General features: G+C 38.9%; 1 pseudogene; it reads right to left on the bottom strand.

The window, feature by feature from the left end:
• Nucleotides 1-6,415: 6,415 nt before the first annotated feature.
• LOC126493035 (histone-binding protein RBBP4-like) overlaps nt 6,416-24,015 on the bottom strand; it is a 65,207-nt pseudogene continuing 47,607 nt past the window's right edge.

Here is a 24,015-nt window from a genome sequence, read left to right as displayed (position 1 = left end):
AGGTTGGGTGCCATAGATAAGTGGAGGTTTCTGTGTCCCATAGAAGCTCTGTTCTCAGATGATAGCTCTTGCTTGATACTAGCTAACTCGTAGATTTAAGATAACCCATATTCCTTTGTTATGTTCTTATGCATTGCAGTATCTTTATTACTGTGGTACATTCACCTTCTGCTTCTTATGCATCTGGCTGGTAACTACTCATTCTGCCCTCTTCCTTCCCAACATACTTAGTTTACTCACTATGTCTATACTTCCTGTCTGGTTACTAGACAGTCAGCCTATTATTAAAGCCATTCAAGTGACAAATCTTTACAGTGTACAAGAGGATTATTCCACATCATTGAAATCTAATCAAAGGCGTTCACAGATTGTATTCTTAATAATACTCAACTCATTTACCATTCTGGTACTGCAAGCTTGAGTTTGTATATTTCACTACCATTTATGTTTTTTTTTTCTTTTGGGAGGGTTTAAAAATAGGGTTTCTCTGTGTAACAACCCTAGCTGTTCTGGAACTAGCTCTGGTCAGGCTGGCCTCAACTCGCAGAGGTCCACCTGTCTCTGCCTCCCAAGTGCTGTAATTAAAGGTGTGCACCACCACAATCTGGCTCATCCATATTTATAGTATTGGAGTTTATTTCACTTTTTCTTACTTCCTGAAATTGTATTGTGGCTTTGAAAAAAAGGAAATACATCAGACCCTTGGATTTCTTATTTCTCTAGACCACAAGGAGTGATAACCATATCTGAAAGAGGAGAGTGAAGGTTTAACCACCTAAAATCCTCAGGAAGACTGAGAATCTCCTGACAGAGGGTTTACTTGACTGATAACATTTGGCTGTTAGGATAAAGGAAGCTTCTGATAGGTGAGGAGGAGCATACCAACCTCCTTTGCTATTTACCAATTTGAGATTGCAGGGTAACTCACCTGCAGGTGGGATCTTCCACTCCCAAATTCACTTTATCTGCATTATAAAACCCCAAACCCCCATATACACTCTCTACTTCCCTAAGAAGTCTAGTGCCCTTCACTGCTGTGAATAAAGGACAATCTGTTTTTGAAGATCCCTGTATTCTTTCTTTTATTTTCATATTACCTCCTTCGATATCAGTCTAACATAAATGATGCATTTCTGATTTCTGCACTTTGGAATGGAAGTTGTGCTGGCTCAATTTCTGTCAACTAGAGTCATATGAAAGGATAATACCTCGGTTGAGGAAAATGCCTCCATGAGATCCAGCTGTAAGGCATTTTCTTAATTAGTGATTGATGGGGCAGGGCACAGTCCATTTTGGGTGATTCCATCCCTGACCTGGTGATCATGGCTTCTATAAGAAAGCAGGGTGAGCAAACCATTAGGAGAAAGCTAGTAAGCAACATTCTTCTGTGACCTCTGCACCAGCTCCTGCTTCCAGAATACTGCCCAGTTTTAGTTCATGTCATGACTTCTGTCAATGATGAACTGTGGTGTGAAAGTAAAAATCAAATAAACTCTTACCTTCACAACTTGCTTTTGGTCATGGTGCTTCATCACAGCAATAGCACTTTAATTAGGGTAGGTATTATATGTAAATTTGATCTTTAGTCTTAAATGTGATGGTTATATATTAATTATCAGTCTCAATGCTGTGAAAAAGACTAATCGTAATCATTTACGGTACCATTCCATGGGCAAGAGTCATGGACTGAATGTGAAAAGCTGGTGGACTCAGGCACAAAAAATCAAGTGAAAGTGAGCTGAACACTTGAATTAATAAATATGTTTCCTGACTGAACATGCTATGTGACTAGCTACTTCAGCTTCTTGCTTCCCTGAGCTTTCTCTTCAGGATGGTCTGTATTTTAAAACTATGAGTCAAAATAAACCCTTTTCCATAGGTTGCTGTTTTTGTCAATGAGAACAGTAGCTATTATGGAAAATTGTTATTGGACATAGAGGATTGCTTAATATATCTGAACATTCATAGTAAACCTCATCTTGTGATTCTTAGGCCTTTAGAACTGTTTGGAAACTCAAGGTAGAAAAATCCCTTGAATACTGTCTGAAGAGTTAAAAAGGATATTCTTCTGAGTATTTGAAAGACCAGAAGATTAAAAGAAATGTGGATTCTGAAGACCCGACTTATAATGTTTTAGAAGGAAATACGGATTCTCTTGGTAATTGGGTTAGAGGCCATTTTGTCATGATCTAGCAAAGAATATCTGCATTCTGCTTTTATCTTGAGAGCTCAGATGAGGTTAAATTTGTAATGAACTACTGTGTTTAGTAGAAGAAATTCCAAGGTAGGAGAGAATTTAGATTACTCACTACTCTTACTTAGGTCTATGTGAAAAAGCAACAAGAGGACCAGAAAAATACTTAAAATGTTTTTTTTAAGAAGCGCTCAAGAGAACTTAATGCCACAAAGTATATAATGAAAAATACTTGTAATTGTTACAAAGAAATCTCTACTCTGCACTAAACAAATAGAAAAGGTACATAGAAGCCAAGAAATTACCAATGTAAGGATCCGTCTTCTCAAAACCATAATTCATTTCAAAGAAAGGACCTTAAGTCAAGAATGCAACTGAAAGGTCACTTTGTTTGAAAATAGCTTTCTGGGCATAAAGGTGTCATTACGTCTTTGCTCCCAGGAAACCTGGCTCTACCTTGAACTTGCAGCAGAATTTGGTAGCAGGAGCCATTTGGAACTTGTTTTGCAACATCTTAGATACAAGATTGAGGGGCTCATGGAAACTTATGTTCAAAAGGCCCCAGAGGCCAACACTTTACCACAGTGTGAAAATACTTGGGAGGAAACACTGAAGGGACACTATATAAAGATATGAAGGGGAGAGTTAATTTTAAATGGAGATCCTAGGATGCTTAAGGTTTCGGGGTCATAAAAAGCTTAAAATGGAGTTTTGCTGGGGAAAATGAGAAGTAAGGAGTGGAGCTAACACTAGAAAAAGACTGTAAGTGCGGCAATTGGAAAACATTACAGACAGTAGTTCCATGCCTTCTGGAGCCCAGTTGATTTCAATATGTGCTTAAGAGGCCGTATACCACTGCAGGTTTAAGTGTTTGCCTGGCAAGGCTTTCGTATGACTATTTATTCATTCTTCCCTTTTGTAAAGAGAATGTTTACTTTTGATAACACTGTATGTTTGAAGCATGTGACTTGTTTTAGTTTTTCATTTTGTTAGTTTTCTTTAATAGTGTTTATTTTTTGACAATTACAGTTCCTTTCTCAATAGCATTCTTTTTTTTTTGTAGTTTAAAATTCCCTCTTTTTTTCTTCCACAGGGCACACATTTTTTTTTTTTTTTTCAATCTTCTCCCCAACATTTTCCTCTTATCTCGGTCAGTACAGACCCAGATAAGAGCAGTGAGTAACAACTGTATTATAACCTGAATACTCTCATGTCTTAACTTTTTTTCCCCATCAAACAAATGTGTCCACTGCTTTCTAATTTATCCTTATTCAAGTTTTCAGGATATCAGTTGAATGTAGCAAAGGATCTTTGCTGTATAAAAATGCCATCTTTCTTTATTGTGCTATGAATTATTGACTGTTTCCATCTATGAAAGCTCATTAAGGTATAAGCTTAAAAAGAAGCATTTATAAAATGTGGAATATATTAAATTTTGAAAAGTCACACCTATTAGTATGTACTAAATTTATGACACTTTAAAGAATATTTTTAATTTCGTATTATATAATGCCAGAGAGTAGCATTCATATCGTACTAATGTAACAGATTGTTAATTTATTTTCAGAAACTTTTTAACAGTATTTCCTAAGAAATGTAGGCATCTGCTCACCTGTAATCTACGATTTTATATCCAAGACAAATTAAGCTGTTTACCTGTGGATATGTCTAAGAATATTTATATCTGCTTTATGCATAATATATCTCTAGTTAATGTGATTTATACATAAGTTTATACATGGTAGAAACAGAAGTTGTGAACATATTAATATTTACAAGAGCATGGTTAGATGTTACATGTATAATTTTCAGCAAAACAAGTTAAATAAAAATTATAGTATTCCATTTAACAAAGTCTAAAAAGAAGCCTGATGTTATGTGTTGTCCTTGTAATCTCAGCACTCTGGAGATAGGCAAAAGAGGATCCAATAATTGAGGCCAGACTGGGCTATTTAGTGAGAGTGGGAGACTAAATCACACACACACACACAAAAAAATCCAAAATAGACAAAACAGAGCCAGATGTACATGAATAGATATTGATATATAAAACCTAAAAAGTTTACATTGTAAAAATCACGTCCTATTCTTAAATTCTCTGATGACTTCTTTTTGTTGTCTTTAAAGGCAACATCTTACTAAGTAGCTCCAATGGCCTTCAATTCACTATATAGATTAAGCTGGCCTTCACTTCACAGAGGTTAGGGTTCCTGTTTTCCAGGTGTGGATATTAATGCTGTGGGTCACCATGCACGACTTCCAATCAAATCTCAAGTTCCTATGTCTATTGCCTCATATATTTTCATTCCTGACTTGTTCTCTAAGCTCTATCCACATTAGCCCCTTCTTTCTTCCTGGAATTTTGAATGAAGCAAGTTCCTTCATAAACTTTTTCACTTGCGGTTTTTTTCTGGACACTATTTTTTTCCTAAATCTTTCAACTTGTCAGTTTGTCCCTTGGAATTCAGGTTTATGTCTTTTCTGAAACCCAAAAACAGTTCTTCTGTCATTTTTATGAGAAGTTTGCAGGTTTTGAGCCTCAATGTAATTTTTATGCCTAAGAAAAAAACTATTGTCAAATTATGTTTTTCTTGCACCCTCTAAAATTGAGAGCCCTATGAAATGGCATTGAGAATGACAGTTTAGTGGATTGTAGAAAAATTTTATTCCAAAATATAAAATTAAATTACTGTTTTTATATTTATATTCCATCTTCTGTTATACTTCTGTGTTATTCCTGAAATTCCAAAGGTCTAGAAGTCTCAGTAATCATTATATACTAAATTAAAATCCCAGATGATATTACTTTTCTCAATATTCTCAATATAAATTGTTAAGTATTTATTTGTAAAACATAGAAACATATATTTTATACAGAATGCAGCATACCATCTAATTTGCTTTTCAGAATTTCTAACTTTCCAGATACAGGTGGGCCCTTAAATGCTCTTTGATGATGTTGATAGTTACTGAAAATTCTTATATATCTTTCTCCCTAAAAGTCTCAGTACATATGATGCTTTTAACACTTACTGTATTTTGTCACTTGTAATGTTCTATTTTCCCAATTCAAACTATTCTATAGTTTATAATATTGAACTCTTAGCTTAACAATGAGGTGATGTAATAGTTACATCTCAGTGTCTAGTATTTTACTTACTAAGTGGTAGCTAACTGGAACTCATGTGCATAAGTGAACAAATTTCATGAAGTTAATGAATAGAAAAATCCATTATAATTAAAATTATACATGTTTTGCAGAACATATTCTTAATATATCATATTATAGTGATAATTAGGTTTGATATCCAATCAATCAAAGTACCCAAAGTTCATTCAAAGAAAGACAACATTTTAGGAGAATTCATATGAACAAAATCTATAATTGTCCAAGTCGCCAATTTTGGGTAATTATTTCTGAGATTAGTATTCTTTCCACAAAAGCTCTGTAGTTGCTTACTAAAGGTTGAAGTGTTTTTCTAGAAACAACTAGGAGCACAGAAAAGTACCAGAACATTCAACATTTGTTTGTACATAATTTAAATAGTCTTTTGCACACCTTTGATAACAGTAGTTGTGGTTACTCTGAAATTTTGTTTTTCAAAACTCTCATTTCAGTATATTCCATTCATAGCTTCATCTACTTTCACCTTTTCTGTGTCTGGTATTTTTTTAATAGAGTTTGGAATAAGATAGAGGGTTTTAGAGGCATTTCCTTATGTGATCTTTCTCTTACAGAGAGATTGCCTCAGTTCTAACATTATTAGATTTAATACTTGGTACTGTGCCTAGGGATTATCCTTTCTGGTGTGTCAACTAAAAATCTGACTTATTCCTCAAGGTCTTTCAAATGGGTCAAGACTCCCCTTTTTTCCACAGAAATGAGTTCCCTATGGAATCTCTGTTTGTATCTCAAGCTTTTCTTTTCATTTATTTATTTGTTTAACCTTTCATAATCTCATTGAGTATCTGTTTAATTTAGGAACTGGCCAAGGACCCCAAATAAAATTTCTACATATATTTTAATGTTCTTTTTCTTTTTTTTTTCTTTTTTTTATAGAAAAGCAATTTATTCCATTATAAGCACTTACACAGTTAGTCATGGAGAGTAGTAACAGGCCTGATAGTGAGACAGGTCAACCAAAATGGAGATGGCTTCAAACTATAGTGGTCAAGGACTAACTCCTAAAAAAGCAACTCTTATCAAGGGTTAATTTAATTTTAAAAAAACAAATACAAACTAGCAATTCACTCTTTCTCAACTTGACAGTTCACCAGTGGTCTGTCAGTTAAAAACATACATCTCACAACTTGGTGGTCCCAAGTTTAAAAAACAAAAACAAAAAACCGCACAACAAAAGCCAAGTGAAGTAGGTGTCTGAGCCAGGAGTATAAATATTGCAAGATGTCATTTTTATTCCTGAATAAAATTTATTCATTTCTATAAATTTATAAATTTTTCCTCAGGAATTTTCTAGTAATAAACCCATGTCTAAAGTAGCTTCAGAAATGGGGCATATTATGTATGATTATTTTTCTTCTTAAGCTATATCCCAAAATTTTCATATTCTCAAGAAAGTGACTAGAGTGGATAAGGAATAAGTGAAGTAGGTGTTCAAGTCAGGAGTATAAATATTGCAAGCTGTCATCTTACAATATTCATAGAAAATAATCACACACAATGCCCCATTTCTGAAGCCACCTCAGACCTGGGTTTGTTACTAGAAAATTCCTGAAGAAAAATTTAAATATAAGTGTGTGGCTTTGTTAAATTAAGCCCCCGAGTTAAAGATTTAGAAAACACCCATGGTTTGGGCTAATAGTATTGTTGGTGGCACCTATTGTAGCCGGATAGCTGAACAAAGTCTGTGTCTTAAACCAGTGTTAAATCCATCTCAGGGTTCAGAAGAAAACAAGGGGAGTCTAAATCACAAGTGCAGACATGTCTAGGATCCTTGTCCTTCTGGATCCACACTTCCTTCAGGGTCTTCATCATTGTAAATGTTCTCTGCCATCTGCCACACTTGCATGATATTGTCTTCTGATACAGAACAAATCACCCAAGGTTCATTGGGATTCCAGGAGAAATCAGATATCTTGGCAGTGTGACCACCATGAATAAACAGCAACTCTGGTGGGCCATCTTCTGCATCTTCTGGAGACTGTGCTTCTCCAATTTTACTTAAATCCCACACATTCAACCTACAATCAGTACCACTAGAAGCCAAAATAGTCTCTTTGTGAGGTGACCACTGAACTTGGAATATTTCATCCTTATGTGATTAAAAGGAATGCAACTTGAGTTTCAGACTTCTCAGATCCCACAAGGCAACAGTCTTGTCAGCTTATCCTGTGGCAAGAATGAACTCACTGTAAGGATTGAAAGACAGGCAGTTCACTTCAGCAGTGTGAGCATCGACTGAGTGGCTTGGCTTGGAGTATTGTTTGAACGAGTATCCCAAATCATAAGTTTCTGGTCATCAGCAACTGACCCAAACAGAGAGTCGAGGAGCACACGCCAGGAAACGTCCTCTAATACTGCTGTATGCCCCGTGAAGATGGTCTTTGCATCTACCACTTTTCCTTCCTTTGGAATTGCACTGATGTCCCATAGGCAGATGGTATGGTCATCTGAAGCACTGAGTAAGTGCCCGCTGAGATTTGTATTCCAAGAAAGACCATAACCTTCCTTCTGATGTCCACAGAGACGCAAATCTGGGTTGCACTCTCCAGAAGGGTCTGGTTTAGAAGAGCAGAAACAAACATTTTGGAAGACTTATGAAATTTGAAGTTTTATCCTGTTGAAAATGTGGTATACCAGTAGGCCAACTTACTTTTTTTCTTGGAATATTTTACCTTGATGGCTTATTCTTTTTCTTCAGATGTCTCATTTGTCCAGTGATCTTCAGATTCCTTAGTTGGACGCCTTTATTCTCCTGAAAAGACAAAAACAAAACCCTTCCCCAACCATAATTTTGGGGAGGTTCCCTTGTGGCAAGTTATATCTGATCAAATGAAAAGCATTTCTTAGTTTTAAAGTTAGTTTAAATTGAATGCCCATGCTTGTTTATTAAATATTACCTCTTCTAATTAAGCGATGTCTCTATCTTAAATCTAATCTTTATTAATTTTGATGGTAATCAAACTTTTCTTATCCTGTGAAAAGAAAAGCCAAATCCCAAATAAGGTCAGTAAACTGTGAGGTGTAACACATCTGAGCAGAGAACACAGGTGGTGAACAGCCTGACAGAGGAAAGCTGCAACTACCATCATGTAACCATGAACTTGGCATGGCATCCTGAGAAGATGGAGTATAGGTAAAGCCCACAACCCATGAAAGAGAGAGAGAGAGAGAGAGAGAGAGAGAGAGAGAGAGAGAGAGAGAGAGAGAGACTGCTTGAAAAAAAAAGCACAGGGGATTATTTGGAAAAAGCAGAGTCAGTGCTGTGGTGTTTGGAATCCAGGTGCTTCTGTAGTTTGTGTGGCTGCTGGAGACTGTTTCAGAGAGGCTACAACAGGAAAATCCCAAACTCACTCAGAGGCTGGTGGTGAGAGAAAAGAAAGCCTAGCCATAGTGGATGTAACCATGCATGCATGCACGTGGGTCACGCGGGGCCCTTTATCATCCAGGCACTACTCCTGAGGGCTTGTCTGCACATGCATAGCTCTATAACCTGGAAGTATCAGCCTTATGTGGCTGAAATCATTACATTCCACACTTTTGTTTATTATAAAAAAAAATTTGGGAGTATGAGGTCCTTTAATGGGTGGGAGTGGGTCATTGTAAGGTCTCTCATGACTGCTTCATGCTGATTTTGTGGGCATCAGCGAGTTGAGATGCTTGACCATGTCCTAGGGTGGCTGATTACTTTTATGTTTTTTTCCAGACTCTGTGGAACTGGCTGGCTGGCAGCTTGAACCTTGCAAGATGCTGGAAAGCCAGAAAATTATGTCTGGAAAAAAAAATTTTTGATCGCAGTGATTATGGGAGGAGAGCCTCAAGATGGAAGATAGAGGGGGGTTATTTTGGGGAGTGGAGGAGGAAATTTCCCAGGGCTTCCCAAGACCAGAAATGATAAGGGAAGAATTAAATGATACTTATTCTGGGCGAGTCTGGTCCATTTAAGTAGGTTCAATTGACTCCCCGGAGTTTACGGAAAAAATTGGAAAAGAAATAAATTTTAGACATATTAAAAGCTTATGATTACAATGATATAATGTTGGAATAGAAGATGGTGGAGAGAGGGAGGAAAGAAAGTGAAAATTATTGAAAAAATGGGAATTATTAGACCCCTTAAGGTTTTACCTGAAGTAAACCTTAGGGAACTTGTTTTCCTTTAGCATCATGGTATTACCTTAACATCAAGGAGATACTGCTCCAATCAGTGATGAACCTGCTATGTTAAAGTTTGTTTTGTGAGTTTTTAGAGTTTGGGGCTGCAAACTTGTTATTGTTTCTTACCACCTTGGCTTTTGACAGTCCTTGTACCTCTGGCTCTATGTTTAATGATGGTCCCTGTAATAACAGCTGTGTATGTGAATGTGAGGCAGGATATGCACTAAGAAGTCTAAAGAGGAATGATATGTGGAAAAATAATTGTTAGACTGAGGTAGTAGATTTGAGAGATTAAGGGGTGGGCAACATTGGAACAGGAGCCTGGTATCTTTTACTACTGTCATCTGGATGGAAAGAACTTGGGAATGAAGTAAGGTTTGTAAGCCTTTGTAAGTTAAGAGATGGGACAGATTGTGGTGGGAGAAGACAGTGGTGGCGACTCAAACATTATTTTCTTTGATTCATGAATCAGAATTTCAGCAGCTGCTAAAGCACATATGCAAGGTGCCCAGTCCTGAGTGGTGAGGTCCAGCTTCTTTGACAGGTATGCTACAGGTGAAAAGTTAGGTCCTAGCTGGTGTTCTAATACCCCAAGGGCATATCCCTCCTTCTCTGTTACATAGAGGGAGAAAGGACGAGTTAAATCTGGGAGATGAAGACTTCGGCCTTGAATAAGGGTTTGTTGGAGACTCTGAAAGGATTTAGTAATGAGGTGAAGAAGGTGCTCATGCAGAGAGCCAAGACTTGCCTCATATAAGGGGTGAACAAGGAGAGAAAAAGAGGGGATCCAGGAACACAAGAAGCCAGCAAACTTCTTCTTTTGTAGAAGGAAGTGCAAGGGACTGAATTATGTTTCTCTGTCTAGGGTAATAGCTTTTTGGGTAGGGATGATAGTTAATCCCAAGTAAATGAGCTGTGAGGTAGACAGTTGGGTCTTAGAAGGTGATATTCTTTAGCTCCTTTTGGACAGGAAATTCAAAGGGGCGGAGGTATCAGTTTTGCTCATCTCCAAGGATGGACTACAAAGTAAAATATCATATAATACTGTATGAGTTTAGACTTAGGGAGAGACAGTGAGAGCAGGTCAGAAGCTAAAGCCTGACCAAACAGGTGTGGGCTGTCCTGAAATCCCTGGGGAAGAATGGCCCAGGTGAGCTGTGTGGAGAAGTGAGTGTCAGGGTCAGCCCAGGTAAAGGCAAAGATGTTTTGAGATTGAGAGCTGTGAGGAAAAAAAAGCATCCTTGACATCTGGAACTGAGAAGTGGGAGGTTCCTCGAGGAATAGTGAAAAGAAGTATGTAAGGGTTAGGCACTACAGAATGAAGAGAGATCACACTGCAGAGTTAATGAGCCAGAGGTCTTGAACCAGGTGATAGGTTCCATTGAGTTTTTTAACAGCCAGTATAGGGGTGTTAAAGGAAGAAGTGGATGGGCAAAGTAGCTTTTTTCTTAAAAGTTCAGAGATAATAGGATAAAGTCCCCTATGGCTCTGAAGAGAGATGGGGTACTGAGCTTATGTAATGTACTTAGTAGGATCTTGCAATTGGATAAAAATGGGGGAATGGTGTTTAGCAACGGAGAGGTTTGGGGTGTTCCAGACTTCGGGGTCCACCTGGGAGGCTGGTAGAGGAAAAGTCACATTGGGGTTGGGAGGTTGGGAGGCTAGAAGGAGGAAGAGTGGAGCTGCTGGTAAGTCTGGAGTAAGGTGAATAGAAGGAGCAAATGAAATGGAAGCTCCTCCTTTTGCTAAAAAAAATCTCTTCCCATAAGAGGGACCGGGCAGGTTGGCATGAGTCAAAATTAATGAGGGAGATAAACACCCCTGAAAACACAGTTAAGCAATAGGGTCTGCTGAGGTAGATAAGGCTGTCTCCCTACCCTGACAATATGGAAAATAGAAAGAGTGGCACACCCCCAGAATTCCCTCAGTACATGGTATGTGGCTCTGAAAGTCCAAGAGCAAGGATATGGATTGTCCTGATACCATGATACTTACCCATGGCTCCTAGTTACAGATGACAGTTGTAGTCAGTTCAAAGGAGCCTGGGAAGCCTCACTCATCCATGGCCAGACCTAGAAGGTCAACTTGGGAATTTTCTGTGTTTTATGTCTCCATACCACTATCTGCACGAGGACAGCTGACTGCCTAATATCCTTCCCTATGGCATCTCAGACATAGTCTCATGGGACCAAGATGAGGATTAGGGCATGCTTGGACCCAGTAACCAGTTCTACCACATTTGAAACATGGGTCTGGTTGTTCTTGAGCCCCGGGGTCAAGGAAGCAGCACAGACAGCATGAATCAGATGGTCTGTTGTCTTAACCAGTCAGAGGGCCATGACTAGGATGTTACAGTGATTGCAGGCTTTGTACCTCTCATGGTACACCTTAAAAGCCAACGCCAACTCTAAGATTTCTGCCTGTGGTGTCAAGGGGTCTTTCTCCAAATGCCTAAGTTTAGCCTTAATGTCAGAGTAGCACTGAGAAAAAAAAAATGAGTCATGAGTAACTGTCTTGCCTCAGTGGTTTCCAGATCTAATTTAGTATATTATAACAGAGCTTTAGTGAGGTGTTCCAAAAATGCAGAAGGATTTTCCTTCATATCTTGAATGACCTCTGAGAGTTTATTATAATTTACTGCCTTTAGGTTAGCCTTACAAAGACCTGCCAGGAGGCAAGTCAAAAACCAGTCCCTAACTAAAATCTCATCTGGAGTGTTATAGTCCCAGTGAGGGTCCTGCTTGGGGACAGACAACCTCTGCATCCTGAGGTTGTGTTGAATGAGTTTGGTGAATCTCATCTACATGTAGTCTGGTCTGTTCCTAAACTCACCCGTGCTCTTCAGGAAGTAGGTTATTAGATATGACCATATAGATATCATGAAAATTTAGATTATGACTGGGTAAAATATTGGAATTGTTTTATGAAAGTGGTAGAATTAGATATATAAGACCCCAGTTTTTGTTCTATATGGGAGAGTTCTAAGAATGAGAAAGGAACGTGTACCTTAAACAATCCATCTAAGCAGGCCACCACTTGCAGTGGGAGAACTGTAGCGGGCTTGGCTTGGTTATCATTGAATTCCATAGCAGCACATGAGCCTGTGAGAGGAGGGATACAGGTGGGTTCGAGAGCTGGGCAACTTCTGTGGCCAGGCACCAGAGAAGAAAAATTATTCAGTGGGGGTGTTGGAGTAGTTAGTGAGGGGGAAACTAAAGAGAGAGCAGAGGAAGGTAAAAACTGAAGGAACAGGGGTAGGGACTGGGGCTGAAAGAACGGCAGTAGAAGCTGAAGGAACAGGGGTAGGGACTACAGGAATGGGGTAGCTACCCACTGAGGTTGAAAAAGTGGGGGTTTATTAGCTGGGTCCATAGCAGAAGTGGAAGGTTCTTTCAGTACAGATGGCATAGCCAGAAACATGTGAGCAGGCAAACAATTTGCAAGGACAGAGGACTTAGGCTTAGAGCTTAGATAGTAAAAGGCTTGTATGTAAGGAAACGCCTTCCATTTGCCTGTGCATTGACAGTAGTTATAAAGCTCCTGTGAAATATTGGAATCAAAGGTGCCATTAGGCAGATACTTTAGATTGCCATCTAAGTTGTAATTAAGCCATTTTTTGAACAAAGATGAACAAGTGTAGGTATCTGTAAGTAGGGCATTAAGGCCTGGGGTTTCAAGGCCTCTAAAAGGCATCCAAGGGGGGCGGCTGGCTTTATGGGCTTGGACAAATTGCTATTCATAGATAAAACCATGAAAACCCATGAAAAACAGAGACATCACAAGGCCTACAGCTAGACACCTTCCAATATAAGCAGAGAGTGACTTGGTAGCATGAACACTGCAGGACCCATAGGAGAGCATCTTCTGCCCCTGGGTGGGGTATTACAGCCTGACTGGATCTGATAGGGGCAACTTGGAAGTCAGAGAGGCCAGAGGCCACTCCAAGTATCTTTTCACATCAAGGGGAAAAAAAGAAAAGAAAAAAAGAGAGAAAGAAGAATCTGAGGGACCTTGGGCCCCCAGTCGTGGGAGGACCAGCTCCAAGCCATCCAAATACAATTTTAGCTAAGGGAAGCAATCCAGAGATGAATGTCAATGATGGACTCAACTATAGCCTTAAAGACTGTGGATGGGAGCAGTCTCCCCATTCCTAGGAACACCAGAAGATTGCTGGAGGTCAACGGTCAATTACTTGGGTTTGAAGAAATGGTTAAGCTGACCAGAATGGGGGAAACTCACCAATTGAAGTTGGTGTTGTGCAGAGAAATTGCACTCAGACATATGGAATATATGGTTGTTATGAAAAAAAATACCCAGGAGAGGAGCTCAGAGCAGGAGAGCCTCCTGGGTCTTATGGCACCAATGAAATTAACTGGTGCAAGTGAGAAGGAAATACAGAACATGCAGCAAACCCACTTAGGAGTTTATTACAGGAGCTTTGTACAGGCCTGGGGAATTGGTGTGCAGAGAGAAAGAGAAAGATGGTGTGTCCAGCTTTTTAACAGCTGCCTAGAGCATGTGCACAGGGATTTGGCTTGACTATGTCATATGCAGATGACACAGATGACAGGCTCATGCATGCGTGCAAGGGCTTAGCTGAGTCATAGTGGGTGTAACCACATATATGTACAAAGGCTCAGGTGAGTCATGGTGGACATAACCACACATGTGCACACTTGGGTCATGCAGGGCCTTTAACATTCAGGCACTTCTGCCTGAGGGCTTGCCTGCATGTGCATGGCTCTAGAAACCAGAAGTATCAGCCTTATGTGGCTGAAATCATTACAGGAATCCCGCATGCATCTCTGGTCTTTGCTGGTGACTACAAAGCCACAGGCCAAATGGCTTTCTCATGAATTCTTGCCTTTAAGTTAGGCAACAATATGTTGCATGAGTTCTAATGAGTCTTAAAACTAAAAAGTCCAGAGTCAGATATAATGGAAAATGCTGAGAGATCAGAGAAACAAAAGAGCCAAACCACAGCCACCTTTCTAATTACCAGCCAAAATAAAACTAAGTCTTGTTTCCTCCTGCCTTATCATTTCTCTCTCCACCCAGCCAAGCCATATCACTTTCTGTTTGTCTATACAGACCTCCAGACTCCCATGGGTTAGCTCTACCCTCTGATCTTCAGGCAAACTTTATTTGTACAAACAAGATATCATCACAGAGACAGAGGAATATAAGGTGGGGAGAGAGGAATATAAGGTGGGAGGAGACAGAAGCTCAGGATGCAGTCTAAGGTTTTATAGAGACAGCATTCAGTCTTAGCATTCATAGAGACAGAATCTTGCTGATTTGGTCTAAACAATGAGAGATGTAAGAAATCTAGTGGCTGGCTGCTCTGCTTCTCTGACCTTTCAGGTTTTAAACCCTAATATCTGACTCTGTTTTTTTTTTATTTAATAAGTCTAGTTAGAATCATGCTACAATAGACATTTGTGCAGGTTTTTTTTTTTTTTTAAATTTGGACTAGATTCTTGGGGCCTATGGTCCTAGCTTTTGAAATAGCAGCATTACTCAACTTTATTGTGGTTACTTGATTAAGACAAAATAAAATTTTCTTCTGCTAAACTGTTGAGTTTTTTTCTTCAAGAGGCAGAATTTTTTTTTTTTTTTGCTGAGACTCAACTAACTTGAACATTACCTACTAAAAAAGTTTTAAAGGGGTTCAGAACTCTTTGGTTAAGATAGGTGAGCAACAGAAGACTTTTATCTCTACTTAGACCACTGCAAAGATGGTCAATTTTACAAATGGCTATCTTCAATCACAAATTTACCTGATATATTGAGCAAAGTGGAATGAAAAGAGAAATATGATACACAATAAAATGTTTGGTAACTTTTCTTCAAAATATTGAGAAAATATCTTTCCAACATGTGACATATTTCCCTTTATAGTTTTACTGAATTGTATTTTGATAGTCTCATTACATTGGATTACCATAGATACATTTAAATACTGCAGAGTACAGAAATACTTTATTTCAGCTTTTATAAGATCCTTCAAATGGCAGTGAGTGGACTGAGGAAGGTTCAGAATCTCTGATAATGTTGACTAGAATTTCTTGGTTTATAATATATTTTCTTTATTAAGATTTTTGTACTTAAGGTGCCACATTCTTAATATTGTGGCATATTGAATGACTCAATAAACTTTTTTACCAAATAAGATTATCCTATGCTTTCCAATTATTATGAGCAGAAATTAATTTTGTTAGTGTTTGATATGATCTCAATATCTACACAATTCTTTGCTCATCCAATAATCAATACACTACATAAATATGGCATGTGTGTATATTCATTTTTCACACTCTGTAGAATAATATATTAAATAATATAACTTGTTAGATTTTTTTTAAGGCAGGGTAAAGTGACAAAAGGCATAAAAAGGAATCTGATCTCAATAGACTGGATTATTTATTTGAAGCAGGGAAGGGCAGAAAATCTTCCTGGGTGAGAAAATGAGTGACTGTGGTGGAGAAAAGCTGACTGTAACCCTTTATGTGGGTGAGTTGAGAATATTATTTGCAACCATAGGCAGTTCTAGTACTGAAGTCTCACTTTCCTTGGATTGACAGCTTCAATCAGGAATTATTACTTTGGTCTGAACCAACAAGGTCATTTGTAGGAACCCTGTCTTCTGAGTGAAGCATTCTATCATATCTTACCTCTATATATTATACAACTATAATTAATGGTGGCAATTCACTGGTGAATTTCTACCAAAAAAAAAGAGAAATTGTGTCTAGGATTTCTGAGATTACGGAACTACGCCAATAATCATCATGACAGGATACCATAATTCATAATACAGTTTGAAAAGACTGGTAGTAGAAATGTACTTATTTATTAATGTAACCAGTATTTAGACTAGCTGCTTTCTGAAATGAATAAGCAATTGCAGTAGTCATTATTAAGTAGAAAACAATATTTGAAAAAGTTCTATCTATTTTAGAGCTAAATCCAAATTATGGGGATATACAAGCATACATTTGAAATTCATTTTAGTGTACATATATTAGTGTGGGACAATAGATATATTTAGAATTTGATTGTAACTTAAGACACAAAAAATTAAAGTTTTTAAAATAATGTGAAAACCTCCATTTTCCACAATCTCTGACATAGGGAATTGCTATCATGTCATAAAAAGCTTGGAGAACAACATTCCCATCTCATAGAAAAGCTGAACAAAGCAGAAAATCAAGGATTTTTCTCAAAATCAATGATTTTTCTCAAATCTTTTATAGAAGGAACATCACAAAGAAAAAAACAATAAGAATAAACTAATGATGACTTTGATAACTACAGTTGTGGAGTAGCATAGGAATGTAAAACTTCCCTGCTTCAATATTTTAATGCACTTTACCTTTAGGACCCTCACAATTTCCCATGCTGAACTGTTAAAAAAAAAAGATCCTGCTGTGGCTTTTTTCCTTTCCTAGGGACAGAGAAAGATTAATATAGAGAAATGTGTCCAGAGTGTTCTCTGTAATAAAGTCCCACTCAGCAGGGAATAACCTTACTCTATCTGGAAGAAGTACACCCCCCCACACACACACACACTCACCTAGTTTCCTCTACCCTCCCTAAGTGGAGATAACTAAAAGCATCTTGAACAGCCCAAGGACAAAGGTTTGTTAAAAGTCTTTGAATTGTGATAAGATTATAAAACACTTCCTCTCTGTGCATCCTGTCAGCAGGATGTCAATATACTAACAATGGATTGCCATGGAAGAAACTTGAAGATGCAGATTCTCTCTGAATAGCCCTTAAGGTAGTCTAAATAGTGGGGGAGGGTGACATAAGAGGAATTTGAAGTCTTTAGAACATGGAGATATAATAAACAGAAGCAATCCAAGTCCACCTGATTAGTATAAAACATCCCACTGAGCATATTTATGTCAGTTCCTTTTCCCTATTACATCATGCTGGATCTCAATAGGTATAAAATACAGTCAGAAAAGATGGAGGAGTGCTCAGAATCAGGCTTCTATGAGACACTGACATTGAAATAATGAAAGGAAAACTTTAAATAGCTATTTTAATTGATTTAATTTGAGAGAGCATGGGAAAAGTTGTTGCCATGTAAAAGGAATGAGTAGTGTACACAAAGTCCAATGGTAATGCTACCATTACTTTGAAAGGAACTGTGAGAAATCAAAACACTATCATAGAAATGGAGACTCCCTCTCATATACTCAATGTACGTTGGATATGACTAAGCAAAGAGATATTGAACTTGAGAATGTAGAAATAGAAACTTTTAAACTGAAATGTGAGAGAAAAAGACTGACAGGAAGGGAGCAGAAAGAATGTTCAAGAAGTACAGGACTGGTGGTGGTGCCAGCCTTTAATCCCAGCACTTGGGAGGCAGAGGCAGGAGGATCTCTGGGAGTTCGAGGCCAGCCTGGACTACAAGAGCTAGTTCCAGGACAGGCACCAAAGCTACAGAGAAACCCTGTCTCGGAAAAAAAAATTACGGGACTGTTTCAAAAGAAGTAGCATACATAATTCTAATAACAGAAATAGAAAAATGAACAGATGTAATGAATTTATAAAATCCTATTAGAGAACATTGGAAAATTAATGGCTCATCAAACCCAGATTCAGTTAGGTAAGCAACATAAACATAATTTAGTGAACAGCCACGATACACCCAAAAAAGAAAGAAAATGGAAAAGGACACTATACTAGATGAAGTATTAAACCATAGAAGAGTGAAGAAAGAGTCTAGTAATGAAGATACATAAATGGTATTGTGTCAAATAAAAAGTTTTAATTTGAATATATTAAGTAGCATAGCAAAGCTACACAATTTAAAATGTCAGCTATTCACTTAAAAGTGAATTAATATCCATAACTCATAAAGGAGTTGAAAAATTAATGGATAAAAAATTAAATAAAAGGGAAAGGAAAGGGCATGACTGCTTCTAGATATGGAAGAGTTTGTCCTGAGTTTGATACTTAACAATTAAATTCCAAAAGGATTAAAAATTGGAAAAATGGTAAAAATGAATTCAAAAGATAGTTTTCAGAGGAAACACAAATGGTCAGTATATATGTTTAAAATTCTTTTTTTTTTTATCCTTAAGGAATGGGGCATCATCTCAATGTAGGCAGAATGACTATCTTCAAGAAAAAAATAAGAATAAATGCTGGTGAGGATGAGGGAGTAGAGAAACACATTATTCGTGGAATTGTAAATTATAGCAACAACTATAAAAATCAGTATAGAGTTTCCTCAAAAAAAAACTAAAAACAGTGCTAATATGTGATCCAAATTTATTACTTCTGCAGATATAGTCAACAATGCAAAATAAAAACAAACAGCAATGAAACAATACAGCTCAAGTTTTTGGAGGTGTTTGGGGTAACTGTGGCCTAGGAACATAGATTTAAATTACACCAAGTTCTATGTCCCAATGCAGAAGTATTTTCATGGTGTTTTATAGTTTTACAGAACAAAAAATGTTACAAATCAAGACACATATAAAATAAATTTTTCAGTAAATGAGGAAGTTTGTTATAGAAGATGGAAAAAACTTTTTTTTTTATCCACCAAAATTGCTATCTGATGATATACTTAGCTTATGAGTTCTGGAAACCTGTGGTATGGTAGTTTGAAAGAAAATGGACCTCAAAGGGAGTACCACTATTACAAAGTGTGGCCTTTTGGGAATAAGTGTGTCATTATAGGGGTGAGCTTTGAAGTTTCATATGCTCAGGATACTGCCTATCATGAGCTGCACCAAATTGGGCTGTCATATGTTATGGTCCATCCATGGTGGGTTCATATGTCCCAGGGTACGGGTGTGAGGATTAGAAGTGTTAGGTAGGATGAGTAGAGATAAGAAAGGAACACAAAGACACAGAATAGCAATGTGAGGGCAACTCAGTGCTTCCTACATACTGAGCTCATCCACGTTTATTTTTCATACACTTATATACCCCAATGCAAAAGGGGGGGAAGAATACAAAAGACTGCTTTAACATGATACAAAGGGCAACCAGGATAGTTAGTTACTTGTTTCAATGTGTGAGACATCAAGTCATTAATTCCTGAGTAAAAGTATTTGATGTCTGTGACAGTAAATACACCCTAAACCAATTATCTTGAAGGCATCCATTCCCTAGGTCAGACCTCTTATTTCAAAGAAAGGAGCAGAGTATGCTTGAATTCCCTAACCTTTGGACAGGGTAGAGCAGAGCTACCTCTATGGGACACATTAATGTCAAAAACACCAAGTAACCACACTCTAGGTCAGGATATCTTATTTTGTAGCCATACCTATTGTCCACAACTTTGAAAGAGCAAAAGAAAGCTCAAACTCTCTGCCCTTCAGAGAAGGTGTAATAGGCTTACTGTAATGGTAGAAGTGAGGGACAGCATAGTTCCCTGAGTGGCAGCAACAGGCCATGAGTCCCAGGCAGGAAGCCTCATGGTAGGTAAGAGACCTCAAAGGAGCAGCCATTTTCATGAGGAGAGGCAGACAGATGGGTGTGCCATGAGACCATGCCACAGGTCTCTGTAGGTGGCTGGTCCCAGGCAGGGAGCCACGTGATGGGCAAGAGACAAAGACATGGATAGGCAGGCCATGCAAAGTGTTGGGAATTTATTTAGTGGGTTATGGAGGGGAAAAGAGAAAGAGAGAAAAACAGAGGCAGGAAGGGAGAGAGAGAGAGAGAGAGAGAGAGAGAGAGAGAGAGAGAGAGAAGGGAGAGATGGAAGCTGCATCTTCAAGGGGGAGATGCAAAAGGAAGGGACTCAGGGTGGAAGCTGAAGATCAGCTTGCCTTGGCAGATGTGGGAGGGAGTGGGCATGGCTTGTCTTTTAAAGGGACAGCATGGATCATTACATTCCCATCTCTTTATTATAATAAAAAGGCAGAAGGTTAGGCACCACAGGTTAAAGGAATTGGGGCAACAAATTCTCAAGACATCTTCCTGCTTTTTTGTGAGCATCATCTTTGGGGGGGACCTGAGAAAGCAGCATGCTAGTCACATACTAGTATAGCTGGTCTCTTTGTTTCTTTCTGGCATTTGTTGTATGGGAATGTCTGGTGTCTCTTACACCTGTTTAAGGTATTGGCAGAGCAAATGACAAAGTTAAGTTTAGGGAAAAAATTAGTACCAGGAATTGAGAGGGAGTGTATCTGATCTGTTTAAGGTAGATCCTTCTATTTGGATCCCTGGAACTCACAAAAATTCTTTGGGTTTGTGAAAACATAAGTTTTAGACATATACATTGTATAAACACTAGCATATTTATGTCAGAATAACTGTGACAGACATTTTTGTACAATGAAAAGTATTTTTAAAACTATATAATTTTGTTAACTTGTATTTGTCCTCACACCTTTATAACTTGTAGGTCTTCAATTTGTATTTGTATTTTACTAAAATTTGTTTGGTGACGTTATCCTTTTAAACTGACAAAACCTCTTAGCTGTCAAACTGCATCAGAGATCTTTGAGAAGGATGAAATTTTACTTGAGTCACTGACTAAAAAATGACAGAGAACTTACTTGGTTCACCTAGAGCAACTCCTCAGGGTCCTTCATGGTTGGTGAAGGTTGTATTTGCCTTTTGATGTTTAGCACAGGGCCTGCCAGTCTCCAGAAGAACCTGTGGGCTAAGAAATCTGTAGGAAGATGAGGTTACTTTGACCTGAGCAGCTAGCCTGTTGATTCCAGTGATTCTGTCCATGTCTGAAGATCTTCAGTTTAGATGAAAGCCAGTTTTGCCCAGTGATCAGTGCTCTGGCAGTTGAAGTGAATTGCAGTTAGATATTGTTCTGTGGCATTTGTCTTATGTCTTCTTTGGAGGAAGTAGAGTGTTGCTGCTAGGAGCCAACCTGTCTTTTTTGTTATGAAAATCTTTTAATAATTAAATATTTAAATGTCATATTACCCAGATCTCTGAGCAGTTGACATATAGATATAGATGAGGTATAACTATAGTATAGAATGTGCCTGGAGGCATGAGTCAAAGCTTGACTGTACTGGCTCTCAACAAGTAAATCAGAGATGCATTAAATATAAAGTATTTATGGAAGAGACTTAAAAATGAATACCAGTTTAAAACTTGAGACTTATTGTTTTGTAGTCTGAAATGAGATGCAATGAACAGACAATTATAACATTTAACAGTAAACATAGGTGCATTTAAGTTATATATGTGAACACACACATAGAATAAACAGGAATTGGATGAAGTGGATGCTCTTGGTGACCCTTACCAAAGGCATGCCACTGCACAAAATACACATGCAACAGTCAACAAGAAAAATTAGAGACAAAATCATAAGTAAACCAGGGGACCAGGCAGGGTATACGTCACTAAAGATGGCGGGACTTGGTCACTTGACCTGGCTCTTAGTTAAGATGGTGGTAAAATCACCTCATCTCAGTTAAGATGGCAGTAAGGTCACCCCTGTAACAGAGTTAACACTGAGGACCCAGGCAGGGACTACCTCAGTAAAGATGGTGGAGCTTGGTCACCTGACCTGGCTCTAAGCCAAGATGGCAGTAAAGTCACCAGACCTCAGTTAAGATGGTGGTAAGATCACATGACCTCAATCAAAATTGCAGTGGTCACATATTGTATGGAAAAGCCACTCAGTTAAGATGGTGATAAAGTCACCTGACCTCTGTTAAGATGGTGGTAAGGTCATCTGATCTCAGTCAAAATGGCAGCTGTCACATGTTGTATGGAAAAACCACAATTTTTGAGTTGTAGGGATTTTAAATTTAATAATAGGAGAGACCTGAGGCATGATCTGCTCTGTCACTGAGCCCTGCTATAAGCCATGGCAGGGAGCAAAAAGCTGGAAGTGAAAATAGCCACCTCATGGATCCAACCAATCTTGTTAGCAGAAGTAGCGGTAGCAGGGACAGTTTGAAGAAACTCCTTCCATTTGCCTGTGTGCTGACAGTAGAAAGCTCCCATAAAAGTAGAGCCAGCAGGACACTGGCAGAGTGAGGGTAGGAACTGAAGAAGTAGGGCATTAAAACCTGAAGTTTTAGCGCTTCTAAAAGGCATCCATCTCCAAGGGTACATGGATGGCTTGCTATCCATAGCTGAAACTGTGAAAATCCCCCAAATGGCAACACCACAAGGCCTATAATGGGACATCTCCCCCTATAGGCAGGGTGTAAATCAGCACAAACACTAAAGGATCTGTGTGAGAACATCCTCTGCCCCTGGGTGGAGTGCTACAGCCTGACTGGATCAGGTCAGGGTAATTTGGAAGCCAAAGAGGCAAACGGTCACTCTAAGCAGCCTTTCATGGCTAGGGGAAAAAAGAGAAAAGAAAAGAAAAAGAAAAAAGAGAAAGAAGAATCTAAGGGACCCTGGGCCCCCAGTTATGGAAGGACTGACTCTGGACCATTGAAACACAATTTTAGCTAAGGGAAGCAATCCAGAGATTAAACTGACCAGAATTGAGGAAACTCACCAATTGAAGCCAGTGGCGTGCATAGAAATCACACTATAGAAATCACGCTCAGGCATATGGAACACGTGGTTGTTGTAGGAAAAAATACCCAGTTCCAGGTCCTGACCCCAAGAGAGGGGCTCAGGTTGGGAGAGCCTCCCGAGTCACATGGCACCAAGGTAATAGTAAAAATAAAAATTCTACTGATCCCCAAGTTGCTGCAGCAGCAGAAATGTAGCAGGTCCTCAAGCAGTCGCAGTGAGTAGCAGGTCCCAAGATCAGCCACTCCTGGGCAGGGATGGTACATTTCCCTGAGTGACTGCAGCAGGCCACAAGGAGAGACAGACAGATGGGCATGCAATGAGATCTCACTTCAGGTCTCCGAAGGCAGCACCCAGCTTTCTCAGGTTCCTCCCCCAATGTTGACACCCACAAAAAAGCAGGAAGCAATCTTGAGAATCTGCCACCCCAATTCTTTTAACCTCTGGTGCCTAACCTGTGCCTTTTTATTATAAAAAAGAGATGAGAATGTAATGATCCATCCTGTCCCTTTAAGAGACAAGCCATGCCCACTCCCTCCCCTGTCTATCGAGGCAAGCTGTTCTTCAGCTTCCAGCCTGAGTCTTTTCCTTTTCCATCTCCCTCTCTAAGAGGCAGCTTCCATCTCTCCTCTCTCTCATTCTTTCTCTGTTTCTCTGTTTCTCTCTCTCTCTCTCTGCTTTTTTCTCCCCTTCTCCTTTTCTGCTCCAGAAGTCAGGGACATCACAGTTACCCAAGTGGCTGCAGTGGGCCATGAGTCCCAGGTAAGGAGCCACATGGTGGGTGAGAGACCTCAATGGGGTAGCCAATCTCATGAGGAGAGACAGACAGATGGGCATGCCCCGAGACCATGCTGCAGTTCTCTGAAGGCAGCTGGTCCTGGGCAGGGAGCCACATGGCAGGTGAGAGGCAGAGACATGGATAGGTATGCCATGTAGAGTGAGATTGAATATTTATTTAGTGGGTTATGAAGGGGAAAAGGAGAAGGAGAGAAAAGCAGAG

This window comes from Alexandromys fortis, unplaced genomic scaffold, assembly GCF_014885135.2.
Source record: "Alexandromys fortis isolate MF-2015 unplaced genomic scaffold, M_Fortis_MF-2015_v1.1 scaffold_298, whole genome shotgun sequence".
In the NCBI taxonomy this organism is placed as follows: Eukaryota; Metazoa; Chordata; class Mammalia; order Rodentia; family Cricetidae; genus Alexandromys; species Alexandromys fortis.
Note: the sequence above shows the minus strand (reverse complement) of the source record. Positions and strands in the feature narration are given on the sequence as shown.